We start from the raw sequence: 17,571 nt of genomic DNA on the forward strand, positions 1-17,571 counted from the left end.
TGTTTTACCCAAAACATCGATGTTTTTAAGCCGATGTTTTCTAAACATCGTTGTTTTGTCCCAATTTTTAATTTTTTTCCAAAAGTAACTAAATGAAAACCAAAAATTTACAGTATAAATAGATTCCTATCAACAATGTGGTAGAATAATAAAGGACCTCCAACCTTCACGCTCTATATCAAATACAAAAAACATCGATGTTTTAAAATATCGTTACGTACAATACATTACCCAAAAAACATCGATGTTTTTGAACATCCATTTGAATAACATAAGATCTGTTCCAACGATCACGCATTCTACGGCCTGTAAGAAGTGCTTTTTGAAACAAAGAATCCGACATCGACTAAAAAAAACATCAATGTTTTAAAATATCGTTACTTACAATTAATTAATATATATGAAATAGTTGTTCAAAAACATCGATGTTTTTGTGTAATGCATTGTTAGTAACGATATTTTAAAACATCGATGTTTTTTGCAGTCGATGTCGGATTCTTAGTTTCAAAAACCACTTCTTACAGGCCGTAGGACGCGGGATCGTTGGAACAGACCTTATGTTTCTGATATAGTTGTTCAAAAACATCGATGTATTTTGAGTAATGTATTTTAACCAACGAGATTTTAGAACATCGATGTTTTTTTGTAGTCGATGTCAGATTCTTAGTTTCAAAAACCACTTCTTTAGGCGTTGATGACCATAGGGTTTTACGCCTTTAAGCAACAATCAACAACAACAACAAAACCACTTCTGACAGGCCGTAGAAAGCAATGTAGAATGCAATGTAATGTATTGTAAGCAATGATATTTTTAAAATATCAACGTTTTTTGTTGTCGATGTCGGATTATTATTTCCAAAACCTACCATTGACAGGCCGTAGAATGTGTGATCGTTCGCACAGACCTTATGTTTCTGAAATAGTTGTTCAAAAACATCGATGTTTTTTGGGTAATTTATTGTAAGCAACTATATTTTAAAACATTGAGGTTTTTTGGATTTCATGTCCTATTGGTTGATTGAAAAACCACCTCTAACTGGCCGGAGCATGCGTAGTCTTCAGAACTGTCTTTATGTTACAGAAATGGTTTTAAAAAAACATCGATGTTTTTTAGTCGATGTTTTTTTAACATTGATGTTTTAGTATTGAACATCGATGTTTTAAAACATCGATGTTTTTTTATCGATGTCCCATCCCTACTTCGTATGTCCAGATAGGGCTTCCGCCATAAACTAGCATCGAATGATGATAGCAGAATTGAATGAAGTTACATACATTTGTAAAAGATTAAGTATGGTTTACAATAAATTAGCAAACCTCCAAGGCAAGATAATAAATAACTTCTTTGCATTTTAAAAATGTCCAAGGAATCAAGATATGGTACTTCGTGTTCGTCATTATCGTTAAAAATGTATATAAAACAAAACTTTAAAATCTCTTATGAATATCAGAATTCTCGTACGAGCAACAACAGTGTTGATGTGCTCGAATATTCTCTTGATTCATATTCTTCGGTGACTCACCAAGCTTCTCACTTTAGCAGCCTCCTATTTTGGGCAAGCCATTCTCGATTTGGCCTTGGCCTTAGTTGATATAAGTTGTATGTATTATAATACCACGTTAAAAAGTGCGTTTCATACACTGTGACAATCTTAGAGTGAGTGAGAGAAACCTTGTTTGACTGCTTATCGATTACAATATGCGGTTTGTTTTTTTTTTGTTTAAAGACGTAAACGTTTTAATAAGGTCATCAAAGCTTATGGATTATTATAATTATAAAGATACACACACCCACTTACTCACGCACACTAAAAAAAATATCTATATATAAAAGAGAACTGTGGAATCTTTGTCCTCGATAGACTTTGTTATCACTGGACCGATTTACGTGGGTTTTTTTGCTAAATGTTCCATTTCGCCTTGGGAAGGTTTAAAGATAATGAAATCCCCTAAGTCTCGAAGAAAAAATATTTTCAAGAATATTGAGAGTTTAATTAAAATGAATTAGTGGACTTTTTTTACTGCTAAAAAATATTTTACCACTCTTTGGTTCAGCTGTTTTGATATAGTAATAATACAGCACAGTGAGAGTTTTGTTTCAAAACTATATTTTTTTTATTATTTTATTTTTATACCAGATAGGCCTGGTGGGCCTTACATGGTTGATATAACTTATATTATATATATATTTTTAACAGTTGATTATGAGGGGGTATAGTCATACAAATGACACCCCTAACTATATACAATGTTCTTATTAAAAGAAGAAAAAAAAATAGATAGAGTAATCCTTCTTAATAAAACAGGAATATAAAATTAATAACAAAAAATAATGATATTGGTACCCTTAAATAAAACAAACAATTGTCTTCTAATAGTAAAAAGAAACAAGTTAATTTGAAAAAGGGAAGAGAGAAGAAAAAATAAAGAAATAATAATAATGAATAAATAAAATGAATAATAATAATATGTAAATAGAGTTAGTGGCTATGAATTAATTTTATATTTATTAAAAATTTATAAAAGAATGTCATGCAGCAGTCTGGACTTCAGTCTTCGGGTTGAGGTTGGGTTTCCCAGGTTGTAGGTCACTGCTCCTTTAACTGTCGGGAACTGGGAAAGGAACTTTATGAACCGTTTTTTGATATAATCCTCTATTGACTCCACTTGTAATTCGCGATGCAATTGGCTATTTCTTATGAACCAAGGAGCATTAACTGCGATTCTTAGGACTTTATTTTGAAAAGATTGTAGTTTTTTCCTTTTCGTGAAGGATGCCGCTCCCCAGACTTCACAGCCGTACATCAGCAGTGGCCTGAGGATTGTTTTAAATATAAGAACAGTTGTTTCTGGTTTTAGTTTGGAATTTCTGTTTAGGATAGGATATAGCATTGCTAACCTTGCATAAGTTTGAGTTAGTATGATGTTGATATGGTGATTTTCAAAACTATATATGTCACTAAATCTTAATCTGACTTATTATTATTATTATTATTATTATTATTATTATAAACTACTCCAAAGTATGGTGTAGATTGGTTGAGTAATGTTGAAGCTATTAATATTTTTTTAAAAATAATTATGATTGTAACTTTATAGCATGTATTGGTTCAATTTATGTTACCTAAACATAATAATAAAGTATTTCAAAATGTTTAATTTTAACTAAAAAATATAATAAACTTTAAGAAACTATTGATTTTATTCATTAAATATAATCCTCAAATTTACAGCGTATACCAATGATATGATAAAAACGAATGTCATCACATATATTGGATCAATTTATGTTACCAAATCATTATAATAAAGTATACCAATATGTTTAATTTAACTAAATATATACATTTATGACCATCAATCGTGTTTATTAAATCTATATACATCCTCAAATATAGCAATAGCAAAGCATTGCCGGGTCAACTAGTAATATAATAAAATAAAAAATCAAAATCAAATAAAGGCTATAACTTGGAAAGAAGGCAATGCGCTTTTAAAAATGTAAATACCAAAGTAACTTTGGCTTCCTCATCGGTGAGAGCTTCAGATAAATTTGGGGTCAGTCCTATTCTGCTTATTTTTGGTAAATAGTGAGTTCATTTTTCAAAAATATGTTTAGTCGTGAGAATGGATTGAGAATATTGTTCCGTTGAAGATGGGAGCTTTTTGACCAGGTGGGAGTGCGTGACGACAGTAAAAGTTACAGTTAAGCGGTAAGACAACTTCCTTCCTGCGGCAGTGTGGTAGGATGTCGACCATGGTTTTACTAATCTTTTAATTTACTCGGAAAGCTTTCATCTTACATGGTCTATCACCTTTCGGATATTTTTATTTTAAGAGGTATACTGAGTTCTGAAATGATAAGAACGGCGGTGCTTCGACGCGGGACCGTGTGTGCCTCTCTGGCAGCTTTGTCTGCGAGCTCGTTGCCATCGATGCCACTGTGAGAAATGAAGGAACGAAGAAATGCCATTTTGGTTTTCTGGTCTGAGTATGCAACAAATGGGATATCAAGACCTTTATGGATTGTTCTATTTATTTTCGTGGCATAATAAAGCCATAAACTCAAGTCTGCAAGTTCGTATTTGCCCGATTAAAGCCATGTTTTTATGTTTTAAAATTATAAGTTAATGGTTGAATAAATTAGAAATTTAAGGTTGATCCAGTAAATAATGAAATGCTTTGAAACGACGGAGAGTTCCTCATTTCATTTTAAAGTAATGCATTGATTATTTTTTTTTCAATATAAAGAAATTAATTAAAAAAAGTAATCATGTTTGATTTAATTACTATAAAAAAAATTCAATTATAGCCTCACCTTTCACAATTGAAATGAATAAATCAACCGTACAATATGATTGTGGTATGCTTGTCATTTTCTTCGAAAGGATGCAATTAAAAGCCAAGATTGCATGACACAATTGTGATTCACGCTTTTCTTATATTTTTTTAAATAAAATTATTTCAAAGTTATAAATAATATTATGAATTATTCTTATCACTTATTGCTGAACTGGCTATCTGAATTGATTCGTTCTGAAACCATGAGATAAATTTAATGTTTTTGTCTTCTGATAAGAGTTCAGTGTTTCAATTAATATCTTTTCATATGTCTATACGATTTCTTTTCAGTGTTTCAAACGTTTTTCATATCTCGAATGTGCAAACGTAGTAAATTTTTTACAGTTTACGTAATGCAAATATTAAAGTGACCGTTTAAGAATAATGTTGAAGTTTTTTGTTTATAAAATATACAGATAAAAAATATTTATCATTGTTTATAAAAAACTGCCTGGAGCTGAAATCCTAACATCACATTTAATTCTCAGTTTAGAGGATGTACATTAATTGATTAGTTAATTTACCATTTTTTAATCACTTGGAAAAAGGTTTAAAAATTTGTCTGTTTATTGTTGCTCTTATTTTTCAAGACCCCTTGTACTCCAAGATAAAACTTCAAGACACGCACAAGATTAGGTGAGATTGAACCATTTGGGGCGAGAATAGGCCAACATTGAATCCTGTAAATACCAGTTCTCTGGAGCCTTGATATTAAAGCTGTTGGATTTTTTTATTACCAGTGTACGTTTGACCAATCAAGTGTTACTGTTCTCTCTTTATACAGAGTGGGCATCTTGTCTAGTCCGCTCTTCAGATAATTTTGAAGATAACGGGTGACTACGAGCGCTGGCAGTGGCGGATATGACAACACTGCATTGCTATGTTTATCATTTCTATGTTCACTTGGTTAGCTCGTCACTTTTCTTCTGTTTTTATGATTTTTTTTTCTTCATGTTATTATTGTAGATGTAGATTAATAAGTGGAAAAGATGGTCCGGAGGGGGGTGGGAGAGGTACCGTCGGCAAAAAAACAGAGATAAACAAAAAAATATTGAATCGTGCCGACGTTTCGACCTCAGCTTTTTAGGCCTCATGAGGACCTAAAATTGAGGTCGAAACGTCAACTAACAGTCAAAAAACAGTTTTTTCCCAAATTTGTTGGTTTATTATTTAATTTAATTTTTATGTTTCTCTGAATGATTGTTGTTACCTCTCTTTGTGTTATAGCCCTGGTGAAGACCTAAAATTCAGGTCGAAACGTTGGCAGGAATAAATAATTTTTTGTTTATCTTTTTTTTTTTTATTGACCGCACCCATACCCTCCAACCATTTTCTCCACTTATCATTTGTTATCTCATATTTGTTTGGTTTATTTTCATGTTCCTCCTGAAATTTAATTACGGGAGAAAACAGTCAATTATTTCCGAAGGAGGCCCCATCCCGCAGGCTAAATCTTAAAGTAAATATAAAAGAAGACATGAGAATTGAAGTTGCTGATCGTGAAATTGAATAATGCTAAAAATAAATACAAGGATTGTGTTTTTTATTCTCTTTTCTAGTATTTTTTATATCCATATGCTTACTGTTAACTGCAATTGCACGTTCGGGAAATAAACTCTTTAAAAATCAGCATCGTAAAAGTTGGCTATTATTTTTTCAAGAAAATTAAAACATTGTCTTTTGATTTTTTCCATTTTATCGGGATAATTAATATTTATTGGTTTATCGACTTTGACAAAATTGTCAATAGTAGACAAAATTAAACCCACTTTTCTCTAATATCATCAATAAGATTATTACATTTGCTTTTTAACAATCCATCGTTTCATCACCTGAATAAAGAATTTTTTTTATTTATATAATTATATTTTAATGAACACCAGCTAAAAAAAAAAATAATAAAATAAAAAATAAACTTCCTATCTAAAGTATTATAGAGAAAATTAATTGCCTTTTTTGGCTTTCATGTTATCAAATTATCATTGCAATAAGTTCACTTCATGGAGCAAGATCGTACTTCTCCTTTTCTGTTATTTTTTGTTCTACCAAGGACATACCACAACTTGGAATTCAGATTTATTTTTGAGAGGCAAATTATAAATATATCAGTAGATAATGAAATAGCATAAAGGCAAATTGGCAGAATCACACCTCATTTTACAGCGTTAAAAAAGTTTTTCGAAAACCATAAAATTTAAGTCTTCAATGAATCAAAAACATTATTACTATTGTTATTTTCAAAGAAATTCGTATTGTTGGCTCTGTAAGAGATTAAACTATCAAAATATCATTGTTACTTAAAAAATAATAATAATAATAAATGTACAAATACATCAAAATGAATATTACGCTCAGTCGTTGTATATCAATGTTACAATAGCATAGCACTGTTTGGTGAAGCGAATTCAAGGCCATAACACGTATTCTATATTTTCCATCTGCCAATTATTTGATCTGTAGAGGAAGTTTCTAGTCAGTTGTTATAACTATATAACAGAATATTCGGTTAATTTCGTTCATTTAGTTGGTTTTTTGATAGTGTTTATTTTTATATTTGAGATTTCAGTTTTAAATCGTTTTTAGAAAACACTTTGTGTTGAAACAAAGCTTGATCGATCGCTAGCTCATTTTAATATTTATTTTTTGAAAATGTATTATTCTAAGGGTAAGCGAGAACTAGCTGCAAGAACAGAGAGAATCAGCAACTAATTCTTAAATTTTTAATTTATGTTTGACTTGCAGATTAGTTTGGTGGACCCTACGGAGTCTTTGGATTTTTTTTTTAAGAAACATTAGTTATTTTATTAGTTTCTTAGAGGATGCTGCACTATATATCGCATACTTCATTAATTATTTTATAAATAAGAATATTGTAGGAAGATAGTTCGGTTGGCAGTCAATAAAGGCATCTATAAAGAAAACTATTTATTGTTAACCAACGTTTCGCCCCACTTTACAGAGTTTCAGGGCTAAATGAAAAAAAACAAGATAAAACATTAAAATAAAAAAAATTTGTTTATACGTTTTATAAGTATATAAAAAATAATAATAATGTAACGAAGTATACATTTAGGTGGATTAGAAACTAGTAACTAATATATACAAACAGGGCTTCATAATAAAGTACAAACTAATACTATTAGTCTTGTCGATTTAACTTTATACAATTACACTGACTTGTACAATAGTAACTTGTACTTCAGAACTTTTTAACTCCTGTAATATCACTAACAGTCATCCCTATTATGAAAAACAATAAGTATTAGTGTAATTGCCACGTTGTTTCTATACTTGTATTTTGAACTAATACTATTAGCTTTCATTATGAAACAGGGCCCAGGTGTGGTAAAGTTCTGAGTACAGATCTAGACTAATAAATTGTAGAAGAATACTCGTTAGAAATAGTTACAAATATGGCAAAGAGATAGGTGAATTAAATATGGCATAGGTGAGGTATAGTGATATGTAAAAAGGAGAATATTAATAAAATTAATAAAAATAACCAATAAACTTGGGGGGGGGGGCTACCTGTTTGATTGAAAGAATATAAGATAGGAATCTCTTCTTCAACCTCTTCTTCAAGGAATCTCTCAACTCTTCTTCAATCAGACAGGTAGTTCCCTCCTCCCCCGATGTTTATTGGTTATTTTTATTAATTTTCTTAATATTTACCTTTTTACATATCACTATACTTAACCTATGCCATATTTAATTCACCTATCCGTTTTACCTTTTACACCTACCTCTTTGCCATATTTATAACCATCCGTAACGAGTATTCTTCTACAATTTATTAGTCTAGATCTATATTTAGAAGTTTATGACACCAGGGTTCTGTTTCATAATGAAAGCTAATAGAATTGGTTCATAGTACAGGTATAGAAACAACGTGTTACTGACACTAATACTTATTTTTTTTCATAATAGGGATGACTATAAGTGATATTACTGGAGTTAAGAAGTACTAAAGTACAAGTTTCTATTGTAGAAGTCAGTGTAATTGTATTAAGTTAAATCGACAAGACTAATAGTATTAGTTTGTACTTTATTATGAAACAGGGCCCGGGTTGTATGTGTTAGTTACTAGTTTCTAGTCCACCAAGATGTATACTTTCTTATATTATTATTGTTATTTTTTATATAATTTATAACAAAAATAACAATGTCTTAGAACATGAGTAGACATTATAATGTTAGACAACGTGAACATGCTTTTGGAGAGTAGTCACACATCCAAATACTTTACAACTTTATGGATTGTGTTAGCCACCCCTTCCGAATCACCACAGTTGTCATGTACGAACAAAAACATACTCAAAATTCAATTGTATGTTTTAATTCTTAGGATCTTCAGAGGTAGGAAGAATAGGCAATAAATAGTTGTTATAGATGGCAAATTTTATATTTTTATTCATCACAATTAACAAAGTGTTCATTTTATATTTGAGGAGGTCCGAATAAGTAGAGACCGTACGACAAATGTATCATTTGAGATATTGACATTTCAACATTTTATCTCATCAAAGCAATGACCAACAAAGTATGATTTGTATAAGAAATTTTATCTTCACTATCATTTATTTTCAAAAATACAACCCTTCTCAAATTCTATATGATAATACTGGAGTTAATTTTGACTGTTCTATGAAACAGGAAAAAAAAAATATGCTCTTGATCTTGCTATGAACTTTAACAACACGAATTTTAAAAGTTCAAGATAAATTTAACAAAGGAAACGTTAGGCATAACTACAAGGCATCCACCTCCTCAATTGTTGAATTTTAAATTAAATTCGGAATTTTCACTGACTAGTTAACATGATCAAAAAAATAATATTTTCGAATTTAATTTAGCGTAGGGGTGAAAATTATTGGTCTGTTTAGAATTTACGCACCAAATCTATTAACTTTTTCTTCAAATTTAGAACCATCTTTAACCTTTCTGAAAAGTCAATTCCAGTAGAATTCATAACCGTACATGCGTCGTTCGTCCATTCCAAGCATTGCTTCTGGAAATCGTTGGGTTCCAATATGTCTAGCATACCACCGACTGAAAAGAAAGACAGGACCATGGTTGGTAGCAATATATTTTTAATAAACTGTATTATATAAATTTTTAAAAATTATATAAGTTACATATAAATGTTCAATAATACCAAATTAATGGAGGGAAATGAAAATTATTGATTAAATGTTATTTTTTGATGAGTAAACTTTTTAGTTTTTATGTTTCAGAGCGAGTCATAAGTAGCTTCCGATGCAGCTAAGAATGGATCTATCTATTGTTCTTATTTATCCGCTATATCATATCTAGATGTTTCTGATTTCTCTGTATAGACGAGGCTTCAGTTAGTCAACTGTTTTGTGTGATACACCTTACATTAAACTGTTTTTTTGTAACTCTGAAACGGAGGGTTAGAAAGCACATTCTTTTTTTTTTTTCCGATTCCTCTATAACAGAAATAAACATGAATTAGTAAATGCATTACATGAAGGTGAAATATAATTCAAATTGAGTACCTTTTTCTACCGTGGGTACTTGGAGGTTTTAGTGAAGTACATATCTATGTATTGAGATGCTTACCTCAGAGATGCACCTCTTACTATAATACCTAGAGGTGAGGGGCCTCCGCCAGATGATTAGTTGTGAATAATTAGATAAATAAAGTAAAAATAATAAGGAACGAAAGAAAAGAACGAAAACGAACGAGGGAGAGGGGAAAAGGAGATGGGTGAGAGAAGAAAGGACTTAAGGAAGGGTAATATTGATAGTGTTTCTGGGGCCCTTTCTACCCTGCCACCTCATAGGGTATTCGTTATGTCATGGTTTGGGAATTTAAACTAGGCAATAGTGCTTTGGTGAAAAAATATGCAATGCGCATGGTGAAAGACTAATAACTGATTGGACGGTTGAAAACTGGTTGGTGGAAGGTAATAGACGAGGGCAGGACAACCTTCCGACTTTGACGACAACCTTTTAAAGGGAACATTGGAGCAAAATCCAGCACAATCAATAAGAGGTATAGCAGAAAGGTTGACCAGATCACAATCGATTGTTAACCGCTATCTGGAGAGATTAGAGAAAGTCAGCAAGTTAGGAGTATGGGTACCTCGCAATCTCAATGAGCGGAATAAAGAGGATAATAAGTAAGAATAAAGAGCAGTCAATCACCACAAGACTGCTCTCGAAGGGAAAAATTGAGCCTTTTTGAAACAGGATTGAAACGGGCACAACTATGACAATATCAATCGTCCGCAAAAGACAATAGCTTGATATCGTCCGCATATATCATCCGCAAAAGACAATAGCTTGATAAGGATCAACCACTCTTACCAGATCCGAAAGCAAACATCTATGGCAAAAAAGAGTTTGTCGTGTATATGGTGGGATTGTCAAGAAATAATTCACCACGAGTAGTTGTAGTCAAATGTTACAATTAGTGCAGATAAATACGTTCAGCAATTGTAAAGAGTTCAAGAGAAACTCCTTGAAAAACGTCCTTTTTTTCACGAGAATGCAGGACCAAATACAGCAAGGGTGTAAGGTATTTTGTAGCTTGCATCCTCTGTTTTACCACATCCACCTTACTCCCTGGACTGTGCCCCGACAGACTACAACATTTTCTGTTGGGTTTTGTCCTTACAAAACGTTTTGAATGGATAAACCTTCAATCCTAAAGAGCAAGTCAGGCAGGCTGTCGTAACGTTCTTCCAGTCCAAACCAACCACATTTTACTTGGAAGGAATTGATAAACTGCCAGGAAGATAGAAGGAGCTTATAGATAATAATGGTGATATTATATAATTTTGTTATTAAAAAGCAAAATAAATGTGTGATAAAAATACAGAAGTTACTTATGACTCAACCTATAAAATGGAAGTTATATTGGAAGACTAGCCTTCCGTTTGGTAATTTAGTTATACAAAACATAATATTGATTAGGACCGTAACATGTAGGATACCTTTCTTGTCTTAATTATTATACAAGTAGACCTTTAATCTAATGAAAATTATATATATCATTCGTATGAGATTCCGTTATTTTCATCTGTTATATTCTTTAATATAAACGACGTAGTTTATTAAGTAGTAATTAGGTCACTGAGTGACTTTGTACCTTTTTGTTTTTATTGCTTAACATATATCTACATATACAAGCTCAGAAAAAATCAAAACAATATACAAGAACAATGTTATCCCGCCTATCGCCATTACATTGATAAGTTTGATTTGTTGTATCAATTTACTGTCAAGGCGTCTGCATCTGACAGTTAAACATGTCAATGCAACTGTTAGTTCACTGGCTTGTTAGTTAAACTACCATGTCCGGCCTTGGATGACAGTACTGTCAAGAGAGTAAATGTTAGTGTGATTGCAACTATGGAACATTACACCTTGACAATGGCTGCGACTATTACTGCTGTGACCGAAACTGTGTGACATTTCATTGTGGCAGTTACTTCACTGATATTATATGTACTATCAACTATCACGTTAGAGCTAGTTCAACAGTACAATCATGATTATAACATTTGTACAGTTGCAGTTTTAACGAAGTCACTGATTCCCTTAAATTGGGTAATAGTCGCTGGGATTTGTTGAGTAAAACGAGTAATTTCAAGACTGAGCAAGTAGTTTTGTCGAGAGAATTGGATTTTACTCCCGCCGTGCTTAACGGTTGCCTTCAAATTTTTCGATACGGAGTTTTTACCTTTCTACTTACAAACAAATTTCTTTCTATCCGACCAAAAAATTTTGAATTTCTTTTTTCGGGAAATAATGAATTTATACAGAATGAATTTGGTTCGTTTGCATTCATTTGGGTGAACCCAATACTGTCGGGAACTACCAAAATCCTATGTTGGTAGAACTTGATTCTGTTAATTTACTATCAATATGCTGAAATGTTTTTGCTATTGACCATTTAGCTCATTTTGTATTTGGTTAATGGATTATGTCATTAGTTAAAAACTATAAATTTTAAAAAAATTGATAGTTTATTATTAGGGCAACTGTCGGAAATTTGCTTGTAAAATAAATAAGAAAGTTGGTTACTTGGTAGAATGATTTTCACGCCTGCAAGGCGAGTTTGAAATATCAGCGCTCTCCAATACCAGAGGTTCTGAACAATTTCTGTAAAATTGCTCATTGTTTTAACATAAAACACGTGCAGTAATTTTTAATAACCTGAAATAGTTTTTCCATTAATGTGAATATAAATTGCCCCAGTATATAAAAAAGGAAATTTTTTATGGTAAATTTTGTGCCTTCTTTATACTAGCGCCCTTGGTGGGGTCACATCACTACCACCTAGCTAAGACTCTGTTGCTTTTATAATTTTTTCACTTACAAAAATTAATATGAAATATAACTTTTTATCATAATAACCGCTTAATTTAAGCACAAGAAGTTAATAAACATATTTTTTCCCAGAAACACTAAGTGCACAAATAATTATTTTACCCACTGTAGCTAATTTAACTTTGGAAAGTATGTTTTAAAGATTACTTAATAAGTACAATTCACATTATTTTCAATACTTAAAGATATGATCAATTATCAAATTATTTTATTACATCCCGGTGTCTTCATCGCCTTGTCTGGTTTAAAGTTTTGCCAAATATTTCTAACAATATTCAACATTCTGCATATCCTTGGACCTAGGACAGGGTAAATTGTATGGAATCGTTTAAAGACACGACGAATGTCTATAAATTTATTATTAACTTCTAAATCAGAATCTTCTGGAAATGAAGCACTCATTGAGAAACCTGTAAAACAAATGCTAGGTTATAAAATCATATTTTTTAAAACGTTTCTTTGAGTTTTGTAAAGTTACAGTTTTTTTTTTTAAAGTACTCGAAGTTCTAAGAAGTACTAAATAACAAGATAATATATAATATAAACTATAATTTAATAGTTAGGATATAGAATAATTTACAATCCCATAAGCACGTATATCAACTATGGTTCCAATATCTGTATATATAAAAGTTACAATCAGCTGTACAACTCATATCAGCTGATCGAGTAGATCACCTGATTCAAATGTATATATAAACGAACTGGACTTAAATACAGTTAGTTACAACACGAGGAGGCCCCTCACCTCCGGATTTTAAAAATATTACATAAGTAACAAATAAACATTACAGGTAACCTTAAAATACCAAAGGAAGTAAAAGGTATTACCCAACACGATTTATTCCTTTTTTCACAGTAAAGCACTCACTAATTCACTTTTTCTTTTCAGTTTTAGAGGGATCGGAAAAAAATAAAATAAAATAAAGTTAGTGTTTAAGTAGCAAGTGTTGAATTGATAATTTCTCTCTGATAATTTAGACTTGGTGTTCTGAAACGTTTAACTGGGGCCGTAAACCGGGAACTTTAGATACGGGAGTAATTTTTATTCTCAAGAAAAATTTTTATTTTAGTTTTCTTATCTTCCATTATTTTTTTTTAAATGAGAGAACGGGATCGTCAGACAAGCAGTCTTGAGCCTGGAAGCTTTAAATCAAAATGGGGTCGAGAACGCTCCTCCCATGGCGGTGAATCCTCCACCTCCGGAGATTGCTCAACTAACGGAAGTCTCTGTAGCGGAATCCCATGCCACAACACAGGATAAAAGCACACACGGCAACCCGCCCAAGACTTAAGGAAGGCCATTTTCGACCTGGAACGGTTTACAGGGGGTACGGGAGAACTGAGCCACTTCATCAAAGGGGGTGACCGACTAATAAGCCGAATTGAATCAATGTCTATCGAAAATCTACTTGATAGCGAAGATGCGGTCGTCTGCAAAGTGAAGAGGAGCATCCTCAATCATATTCAGGCAGACGAAGAGACCCTTTGGAGAGTTATCAAGGAGAGATTAAAGAAGTCGTTCGGAGGTGGACGGTGGGCCCCTTATGTCCTCCATTTATGATTTATCCTCCATTATTAGACAGAAAAAGAAACGGAAACAGTCTAGTGGGCAGTATGCCATGGAACTCCTGGCATGCAACAACAGATGATAGAAACAATTCATATCCATGGTACTAAAGGTTTAATTGGCAAAAGAGGTGGGGAAGAAGGATGATTTCCGAGAGAGCGCTCGTTTTTGGAATGTACTCAAGATCTCATGAGTACAAGCACTAGAAAGGTGGAGGCCCGAATAAAAGTAGAAGAGAATTCCACCCCGGGACCCGGATAGAATATCAACAGCCAAGAAACATGTCCAACCCTAGGAGAAGGAGAGAACACGAAGATGGTAGAAGAGAGAGAGCTAATTACCAAGAAAATAGAAGGAATTAAGCGAAACCCAGAAACAATTGTCGGCAGGAGGACCTGAAGTGCCACAGTTGCAGAAAGATTGAACATTTAGTGGCGCATGGCCCGCGCACGAGATGCTTTGAATGCGGCAATGAGGGGCATATCACTAAGCAATGCCCCTATATTTATAAAGGAAGAGACGCAGACCAAGAGGAGCCAATGGAGGTGAATGCCCAGCAAGTGAGAAGGAAAACGCTATTTTACGCCAGTTTACGAACATTCCTCCTAAATTCATTTAAATACAAAAGAAAGAGATATATAAAAATACAATGATAGTGATTAAATAAAACTCACATTTATCTTTAAAACAATAGAAGAGAAAATAGCAATTAGAAACAGAAATAAAGCATAAAAAATAACACAAAAAAGTATGTAATATAAGATAACATATAACATAAAAAAGAATTATTTACAATAAAAACCTCAATGGTGAAGTAAAGAAGACACACACAAAAAAAAAAAAAAACTACTTTATCACTAGAATGTCTCCTATTACACTTATATGCTGGGATTGAAAATAAAAAAATAAAAAATTGCGCACAACATTGGCAGACGAGGTGGCAATACTCCAGGCCCTCATAATGATAATACTGTCGTCGTGAGAAGCTTGAGGTCTAGGGGTGCTAAAAATTGCTGCTCCGCCTAATCTATCCAGAATATCCTCAAATCTAGGGATTGGGTATCTTTCATCGATAGTATTTTCATTCGGTTTACGATAATCTTAAGCATTCTTCTTTCTCACTACCCACAATGGATTATTATAAGGTGATGTGCTGTCCATGATCCTCCCTTGCATCTTGAGGTTCTCTATCACGTCTCGAATATGCTTTCGGAGTGCCTGCCATCGCTCCTTTATAAATGTCACCCTGGCCTGCTCAAGCGGAATTTTGTGAACCCTTCTTCCTGTGGCACCCAATACCTCTCCTTCATTGAAAAAAATAACGTCATACTCGTTCATGATGGTGTTTTTCCAACTTTCTACCTGCGTCATTACCCCTACTCGCGTCCTAGAGTTCTCTACCAGCCGCTGGAACTTTCTTCCACCGATTCTAATTTTCCACCGTCCCCTATTATTTCCCACTAGTGCCCCCACTTTCTCTGGTAAATCACAACCTATGATCACTTGGTAATCTTTAGGCATTTCTCCCACCACATGGACTATTAAATTCTTGTCCTTACCACCCCATTCATCTAATTACATTTTTATCTCCCCATCTAAGCTGTAGGGTCCACCCAGAGTAACTAATTAGCATTTACATCCCTCAACCCGGAGTGCCCCCTCTCCACCACTCAATTTCTCAAGTCCTTCTCGGGATGGGATAATAGAGCTCCCAGTATCAACGAGGCATCTGACTCTACCTCTTACTCAAATAATAGGCAGACCGCCAGTCCCTTTCTTCACATTGTTGCTCACCAAGGTGCGGTCGCCTCTCTGTCGGTAAGCATCTTAAATCTCTCCTCCGGTCCTTTCTTCATCTTCGGTCATCATCATCCACCTCCACATGTTCCTCCTTCTTCGCTGTCCTCTTCCCAGTTCCCTTCCTTCTGCTTCAGTCTCTAAGGCATCTGACACAGCTGTTGACTCGTTTCTTCTCTGAGGCACTCTCCTCCGACTCAGAATCTGGGCGTTAACCTCTATCGGTTTCACTTGGTCCGATCTCTGCCTACGATACACATAGGAACATTGTCTCGGAATGTGTCCCTCGTTTCCGTACTAAAAACACTGGGCCACCAGGTGCCCAATTTAGCCGCATCCGTGGCAGTCTTCTCGCCGGCTACAGTACTCTGCTGCTTTGCTTCCCATGGTCTTCTGCCCCTGTTCTGTGTTTCTCCCTACCGCTGTCCTTGTACTCTCTTCTTTTTAAGGGGAGCGGAGTTGTTCTAGACCGATTGTTTCTAATCTTAGTCCACCCTGACTCTCCTACTTCCATTCGCGCCTCCTGTTCCCGGGCACTTGTGTCTATTAGCTCCTGAACAAAGTCTATGACAGAGCGTTCTCTCGCCATTCCCTCCTTCTTCCCCAGCTCTTTTGCCAACTGAACCTTTAGTACATGTTTACGTTGGATCGGAATTGCATCCGAACCTATACCTGGATTGCCTCCATCATCTCGCTGAGTTTATCGTCGATTCTGAGCTCCGCGGCATACTGCCCTTTAGACTTTCTTTCTAGAGTTTCTTGGTCTCTCTAATCATCATAAATATGTAATCTTCAGGGGCCCACCGTCCGCCTCCAAACGCCTTTTTCAATCTCGCCTTGATCACGCTGCAGAGTGTCTCCTCATCAGTTTGAATCTGATTGAGGATACTTCTTTTCACCCTGCAGACGCTTCTAATACCTCCGAATCTTCGAGTAGATTTTCGATAGACTACGCTTCAATTCGACTTATTAGTCAGTCACTCCTTTTATGAAGTATTTCAGTTCTCCCGGTTCCCCAGTGAACCGTTCTAGGTCAGAAACGGCTTTCCTCAAGTCTTTATCCTTTCCAGTGTTGTGGCGTGAGCTTCCGCTACAGAGACTTCCGGTAGTGGAGCAATCTCCAGGACTGGAGGATTCCCCTCCATGTGAGGTGCGTTCTGGACTCCATTTGGATTTAAATATTCCAGGTTCAAGACCGCTTGTCTGATGATCCTATTGACAGTCATTATTTAAAAAAATGAGAGAAAAAAAAAAGTGGAAGATTAGAAAACAACAAAAAAAAATTTTCTTGAAAACAAAAATTACTCTGGTATCTAATGTTCCTTAGTTTGGGCATCCATTAAACATTTGAGAACACAAAGACTAAAAAAGAGAAAAGGGAGAGAGAAATGACCAACTCAGTTGCTACTCAAAGAGTGACTTTTATTGAGTCCAGCTCATCTGTATATACATTTTATGATATTCTATAAATCTACTCGATCAACTGAGTTATACAGCTGATA

The 17,571-nt window shown here is 33.9% G+C and overlaps 1 protein-coding gene and 1 long non-coding RNA gene across 2 annotated transcripts in view; one reads left to right on the top strand and one right to left on the bottom strand.

The window, feature by feature from the left end:
* The window catches only part of LOC106685682 (uncharacterized), a 127,013-nt gene that overhangs the window by 10,990 nt on the left and 98,452 nt on the right, over window positions 1–17,571 (top strand). The window lies entirely within an intron of this gene.
* Window positions 8,738–17,571, bottom strand: part of LOC106685707 (uncharacterized) — a 10,367-nt gene continuing 1,533 nt past the window's right edge. Inside the window, exons 2-3 of the long non-coding RNA XR_010843690.1 lie at window positions 12,918–13,112; window positions 8,738–9,390 (exon numbers count right to left, since the gene is read on the bottom strand). This is a non-coding gene — a long non-coding RNA (uncharacterized lncRNA). The remainder of the gene's footprint in view (window positions 9,391–12,917; window positions 13,113–17,571) is intronic.

This window comes from Halyomorpha halys, unplaced genomic scaffold (genome assembly GCF_000696795.3).
Source record: "Halyomorpha halys isolate HHAL.00 unplaced genomic scaffold, Hhal_1.1 Scaffold725.1, whole genome shotgun sequence".
In the NCBI taxonomy this organism is placed as follows: domain Eukaryota; kingdom Metazoa; phylum Arthropoda; class Insecta; order Hemiptera; family Pentatomidae; genus Halyomorpha; species Halyomorpha halys.